At 36.6% G+C, this 7,438-nt stretch overlaps 1 long non-coding RNA gene across 2 annotated transcripts in view; it reads right to left on the reverse strand.

The window, feature by feature from the left end:
- The window catches only part of LOC118548026 (uncharacterized), a 258,620-nt gene extending 251,218 nt beyond the window's left edge, over positions 1-7,402 (reverse strand). For both annotated transcript variants that reach the window (XR_013447076.1, XR_004923403.2), the window contains exon 1: positions 7,270-7,402. This is a non-coding gene — a long non-coding RNA (uncharacterized LOC118548026). The remainder of the gene's footprint in view (positions 1-7,269) is intronic.
- Positions 7,403-7,438: the final 36 nt, after the last annotated feature.

Consider the following 7,438-nt stretch of genomic DNA (forward strand, 5'->3'; position numbering starts at 1 on the left):
TTCCTGCTCCTGATTAACTGGCCAAAATATGTTAAATTGTTTATAAAGGACTTTTAAAAATTCGCATAAAAAATTACTAGTTGACTTAAATTCTGAATGACCCAAAAGACTAAAATAAATATTTTTGACATCTCTCCATTGTGTTGTGGGCTTTAGCAGGAAAAAAAAGTACAAAAGAAATACAGTTATAAGGGCACTAAGAAATTTAGAGTCAGAGAATATCTTTGTAACTAGTTGCATGTACTCAGTCATAACATTTTATTTTCAACTTGCTTTTCTTCTTGCCAAGTAACTATCAGTACTTACTATCAAAAATAACACAGAAATTGAAAACTACCTAAGTTACTGGTTAGGAAACCATGATTTTAAGATCTCTTTATGTGCCTTGAATCCCATGATTTTAAAATATTTTCTCCCAATTTGAAGGACAAATTGAAGAGCTGCTTAGGTGGGTTAGGAAAAATGTAAACAAAAGATCTAGATACATAGCCTCTCCCTGCCACATCAGAGTCTCATAAGAAACAAGAAAAACATCTAAGACTCTTCATTTAGATTTCCCCAGCAGGAAGGATGTTTAAAGGAAAAATAAAATGAATTCTATTTCCCAGAGTTGTGTCCAGCCGGGAGGCAAAGCAGTCAAAGACAAAGAATTAAAAAGCGAGGCAGATTGTCTGGGAGAGGGGAAGGAAGCCTAGTGAAATGGGTGCACCAAAGGCCATGGGTCTAGACACCTTAATTGCAGTCTCTTAATCACCTTTACCATGCAGTGCCCCAATCCCTCAAACTCTAATGCCCACAGGCAGTACACTAGTCATTCTGGAAATCTTGCGGGCAAAAGCAGGTTTCCAACTGTGTTTCTGTCCCAGTGCTTGGGGAGCATATGGCAAAGGCTGCTGGAGGAAGTGACAAGAGAACTAACCTGCCTAATAATCTCAGAAGCGATGGAGGGCTGGAGGGTCCCTTTACTTGGGATGGAAGGTTATCCACCACAGAACAGAAACAGGGTACACAGCAACTGAGAACAATGAGACTTGATACAAAATATTTCATAAAAATGGAAAAAGGAAGCCAGAAACCAAATCCTCTGAATAAGATATCACAGAGTCTAGGTTGAATTCTCCTCTTGACTTTCATGGTCATATGCTACATAAAAGTAATAGATTACAAAATACTGAGACCTTGAACTGAATCTCTGTGAATTTCATATCAGGTTGGAAAGGAAAATCATGGAGGATTTATCCACACTGTATCAAAGGAATCAGAAGGCCTTGACAGAGATGGATGAAAGAAAGAAGCATGTTAGCACTGCAAAGGCTATTAAAAGGGGGGAAAAAAAGGAATACAGCAGGGGAGAGAGAGAAAGAGGGATGAAAGAAAGGGAGAAAGGAAAGAAGACACTGGTGGAAAGAGGGGAAGAAATGATGGTGTAAGTGAAATGAAATTTAAAAAATCATCTTTAAAAGAAAAAGTTACCTAAGAAAATAAAGATAAATCTCTAACTGCTTTTGCCAAAGAAAAAATTAAAGAAAACACAGATCCAAGATATCAATATACTAAGTTTACAATGGTAAAATAGCTTAATGAAATGAAAACGCGGAGCTAAGGACCAAATTGAGGGAGCAAAAACAGCATTACAGAACTAAGAAATAATTTGAAACTAACAGGAAACTCAGGTAACTAGATTAAAAGAAGTTACATAGCAAAATGAATAATAGGAAAGATAACAGATTCTTGAGATAATAATGTGAATGCAGAGAAAACAAAGTGCTTAAAACAATTAGAAAGAAGGTAATAGATGCAGAGCAGGTGATAATGAAGAAACCTAGGAGAATTCTTGTATCTGAAGTGGAGACCACAACAAATGGAACAGAAAAATAAATATTTTTAAAAGAAATTTTCCTTACATAAAAGAATATATGAATGTAAGGATCAAAAGATTAGTGCTTCCCAAAGCAGTGTTACAAAACAACCATCCAACATGTGATAGTCAACTTCTTGAACTGTGAGGCTAGAGAAAGAATTCTTCAGTCACCTAGACAAGGAAAGCAAGGCATTTATGAAGCAGGAAATGCCTATTGTCTTCAGACATTATGTGGTTACATAAATATTAAAAAAACAATAGAAGCAGAGTCTACAAAGTTTTAAGGGGAAATGAAACATAACTCATGAATGTTATACCCAGCCAATCTGTCAAGCAAGTGTAAAGACAACAGAAAGAAATTTTCAAATATGCATGAATTCATAAAACACAAACCCATGAGCCCTTTTTGAAAACACAACATGAGGACACATGTAGCCGCCCATCATGATATGGTGAAGCTATGGTAAAGGGTTAAGCACTGAAAATTTTATATACAGAACTAAGACCAAATGTTATTAAGATACACAATTACAGAAAATAACTTTATACTTTATTATATATACATGCTTAATATGTAAAGTTAGGCTTTAAAGAATAGAAATAGAATCTATAATTTTCAAGCCAAGAAAGGAAAAGAAACTGCTGGACTTCTGGGGGGTAGTGGTTGTGTAGGAATATTAAATACGGTGATTAGTAGAGACTTTGTTTAAAAAGTGATACTTGGGCAAAAATGTAAATGAGATGAGGGTATTAACCTGCAAATATCTTGCAGAAGAATATTCTAGTTAGAGGGAATGTTTTGAGCAAAACCAAAGTAAAAGAATCCCAGGTATCGTCTAGGAATAGCAAGGAAGCCTCTGTGACTAAAATAGAGTGAATAAGGGGAAGAGGATCAGATGTGACAATAGAGATCAAATGGTACAGGGTCTGTCTAGCTCATCCCAAGGTCTGAGGAGAAGAGTGATCTGATCTTATGTTTTCAAAGGGTCATTCTTGCTGTTGTATTGAGATTAATTCTAGGGGGCAAGGGTAGAAACAGGGTCCATTTATGAGACTACTGCAATAAGCCAGTCATAAGATTATCATGGCTGGACTAAGATGGAAGCAGTGTTGGTAAGAACTGGTTGGATTCTTGATATATTTTGAAGAAAGAGTCAAAGGATTTCCTGTATGAAACAGAAGGTATGAGATAAAGAGAGGACTCAAGAATGACCCACAAGATTTGGCCTAACTAGAGAGGTAAGATTATCATGGACTAGATGGGTAAAGCAGATTAAGAGTTCAGTTTGAACCTGAGTTTGAGAGCGTGAGCTAGAAATTTTGGAGTAATCAACATCTATAAAAGATTTAAAGCCATGAGATTAGACATGATCACCGAGGAAGTGAATGTATGGGGAAAAAATGATGAAGGATTCAGATTTGGAGTGCTCCAAAATAGACATTTGAAACAGGAAGTATCACCAGCAAAACAGACCTGAGGAATGATTAGTAAAAAAAAAAAAAAAAGAAAGAAAGAAAGAAAAATATAATGCTAAAAGCCCCTTGAAGAAAGTGTGTAAAGGAGAAGGGTATGATCAACTGTGTCAAGCATTGCCAGTAGGTCAAGCAGAAGGAGAAAAGGAAAACCAAAAATGAATGACTGGGTTTAAGAATATAGAAATTATCTTTAACCTTAACAAAGGTAGTTATTTGTGGAATGGTTAAGGCAAAAGCCTGAGTGGAGTGGATTGGGAGAACATAGAAGGTAAGACATCAGAGGCTACAAATACAGAAATTTTTTTGAGGAGTTTTGCTAGGAAGGGGAGCAAAGAAATGAGCTATGGCTGGTAGAGGAGTGGGTCAAGAAGAGAAAAATTTAATATGGAAGTCATCATGGCAGTTTGTACACTGTGAAGAATGAAAACTTGATATAAGAGAGAGAAAGGAGGAAATTACTAGTTAAGTGTCCTTGAGTTTGCAAGAGAGGCTGAGATGCAGTGCATGCTTACAAGGAGCAGTGTGGATAAATCATGTATGGCTACATGGAGGAAGACAGACTATGTGCATGTGTGTTGTTGGCAGGTGGTTACCTATGGTAGTGGGAATTTTTGAAAATCATCTTCTGATTGCTCCCATTTTCTCAGTGAAGTTGGATGCATAATCATAAACTGAGAATAGGATAGGATAGAAGGTATTGATGCTCGTTCGAGAGAAGATATGAAATAGTCATCCAAGAGGGTCAATGAAATGATAATCCAGCAACATTGCGAGCCACTTGATTTTGAGATCATAAATATAAAAGTGAAACTAATAAGCATTGTTTTGTGTGCTTTGTGTGTGTTTAGGTACAGGCCTAGAGTAGAAGAGTTGTACTTAACCAGGATTTTTTTTTTTTCTTTTTTGGCTAAGTGAGTACTATGAAATAAGAAATGTGTATATTCAGGGATGTAATTATAACAATTTTCCATGGAATTTAGGCTGAGTGAAAAAGAGAATGAAGACATCAAAGGGAGCCAATGATGGGTAGGATTGAAGGCATTGGTGCATCGAAAGTTTGTTTCAGCGGAAGTACCAGAGAGAATGAGCCAGAAGTAGAGGATCGGATACATGAATTTGATATTATGGAAGGACTGCATTTACTAGTAACAAAACTATCTAAGATATACCCATAGAAGATATATCTTTTTTTAAGGTAGATTGAGGTAGAATAGGAACCAAGATCACTGGAGGAAGATAAAAGGGCATGGCATTGTTGGGATCGTTTACGTGTATATTTTATTTTTCAAGATATGAGATAGAAGTAGTATTAGAAAATGTGACAGAGAGCCAAGGTCTAAAATCATTGAGAAGAGAAAAGCAATTATCAGTAGATCCCTACAACTGAGTAAACTTTGTTCTGTTCTATTTTTTTTTAATAAACACTTTTGCCACTACCTATACAGGTTAATGTGTGTACATCGAATAAATTATTTCTAAGAGCTGTATGCTCTTCCACAGCAGGTTACCTATCATATTTTGCTTACCCATTGCTCCAGTTATGGATACCTCAGTTGCCTTCAATTCTTCACTGTCATGAGTGTCCCTTTGTGGACCTGCGGAAGAATTTCAATGAAGTAGGTACTTTAGTATATAATCAAATACCACCAGCTTCCTCTCTAGATCGGCAGCACCCGTCTAAACATCATACCAGTTAAAAATTAGCATGTTGTCAGGACCTAAGGATCCTCTTGTAGGTCTCTGCCTATTCACATATTTTTCTTTCCTCCCTAAAGGTGACTACAAATCTGATATTCGCTGTATTTTTTTAAAAAATACAGTTGTAGTATCTATGTATGCCTTTGGTTTAGCCTATTTCAAACTTTATAGAAATGGAATCATCCTATATAAGCATTTTTCTGTGGCTTGCTTCTTTCATTCAGTATCACGATTGAAAGAAATACACATTTTGCATCCATATAGCTGCAATTTATTCACTTTATTTGTAGTATTTCATTATATAAGTATGCAACAATTTTTTTGGTGACAACCTTTTTGTTGTGTTAAAGGAGGTCATCAAGAGGATGTAATCTCTGGGTGACCCTCTAGCTAGTCCCTGAGGAAGCTCCTCATCCCTCCCCCATCCTTGGAATGTGCATTCTGCTTGCCTTCCCCACAAGACGCTGCCCCAAGAACACAGCCTTGAGAGAGTAAGGTATTGAGACCATTTGGACGGTATATGTGACTAAACCCAGTAAAGACCTCTATATACACTTAAGAATCTGGCAGGAAGGTGCAGAGATCTACTCGTCTTGCAGTAGTCCAGGACAAGTCTTGTAAGTAAATTCTATTGCTTATTCAAACTACCACCTACCAATCAGGAGTGGATGCCTCTTTCTTTGGTCTCTCCTTACCATCTGTGGTAGGGGGCCAGTTTGCTGACCAACGGTTTTTTCCAATGTGGGGTTATAACAATGGATGCTTCTATGGTATTTTTACATATTTCTCATGCTGTAGATGAGTAAGTGTTTCTTTGGGGTATATACCTAGAAATGGAATTGCAAGGGCATTGAATATGTGTCTCCTCAAACATGCTAAATAATGCCAAACTGTTTTCAACATATTGTAGCAAAACACACACTCATACTAAGAGTTAACATTGCTCCATGTCTGGCAACACTTGGTATGGTCAGTCCTTTTAATTTTGCCTTTCTAAGAAGTACATAATGATATCACATTTAATTTTTCTCTGTTTACTATTGAAGCTGAGCACAGTACAGGTCTCTTTGTATAAGATTTCATATGGGTAGAAATTCTAAATATATTGCGATATTCTAAATATAAAAGTATTCTCATATTATAAGTGTATTTTTTGACCTGAAAATACATATGCAAGAGTTCACACTAATTATTTGGGGGGAACAAACTGGTGTGGGAAAGAAGATAACCTTTTACTTTATAATTTTCAGTATAACTCGAAACTTTCCTGTTTTCCATATCAATGTGCTACTTTTATTTAAAAATATATAAATTAAAAATTGAAGTTCAAAATTCTTTTAAAGCACATGCATAGTTAAACAAACACATACGATTGATCTGTCACCAGCCAAGTCTTTCGCTGGAAAAATACACTAGGAGTCTCATGTCCAATACAGTAGTCACTAGCCACGTGCGGATACTGAGCCGTTGGAAATTGGAGAGTGCCACATGTTGAAATTATATATTTGAAATAGCCGGTTAAATAAAATATATTATTTAAATTAACTTCCCCTGTTTCTTTGTGAATTTTAATGTAGCTTCTAGAAAAGTTTGAATTACACATGTGCCTCGGAATATATTTCTATTGACAAAATATATTTCTACTGCACTAGAATCTACTTGGTGACTCGATAAAAACATAACTAAGGAGATTTCAAAAGAAAAAACAATACTACGCAAAGCATAAATACACTTCACTTCAGGCAAACACAGAGTTATTTCTAGATATGCCCCAAACACAATAGCTTGTATAAATCTTATTCAAATCACAACTATAATTTGAAGTCAGGAGCACAATCATAATTCTCATCCATTCTTCACGGTTCACATACATTTGCTGGTAGACAAAATAATGAAAGAAAACGGTCCAAACAAGAAACAATGCTGTTGGTGACCTCTATCCCATCATTCTTGCAGTTAACATTTCACGAATGCCCACAACTGGTCAGGACCTGCATTAGGCACCACCAACAAAAAGAATGTACACAAGTAACAAAAACAGGCCTTCCTTCTCCACTCGCATTCAGTGAAGCAACATTCTTCATGTTCTACAGGACACATCCCACTCTTTCAGCCACCACGTAGCAAAGCCTGCATTTAAACGTAGTAACATTTTCTGGATGAGCTAGCCTATACACAGCCGCAGAAGGAAACACTAAACATGCGCTATGGAGCATAAATTAACTCTAACGTACTTTGCCTGTATGTTTCATGTATAGTTGTTATAATAATTATCACGGTTTCTTGGGCGCAGTGCTCTTGGGGGGATCCAGGCTTGCAGAAGCTTATGTTCATTGCAGGGAATGCAACGAAGATGTGCCGCCGAAAACAGTCGGTGAGCTCTAGCTGGCACTGAACTGCAGC

The sequence above is a fragment of the Halichoerus grypus genome, chromosome 1 (assembly GCF_964656455.1).
Source record: "Halichoerus grypus chromosome 1, mHalGry1.hap1.1, whole genome shotgun sequence".
Taxonomy (NCBI): Eukaryota; Metazoa; Chordata; class Mammalia; order Carnivora; family Phocidae; genus Halichoerus; species Halichoerus grypus.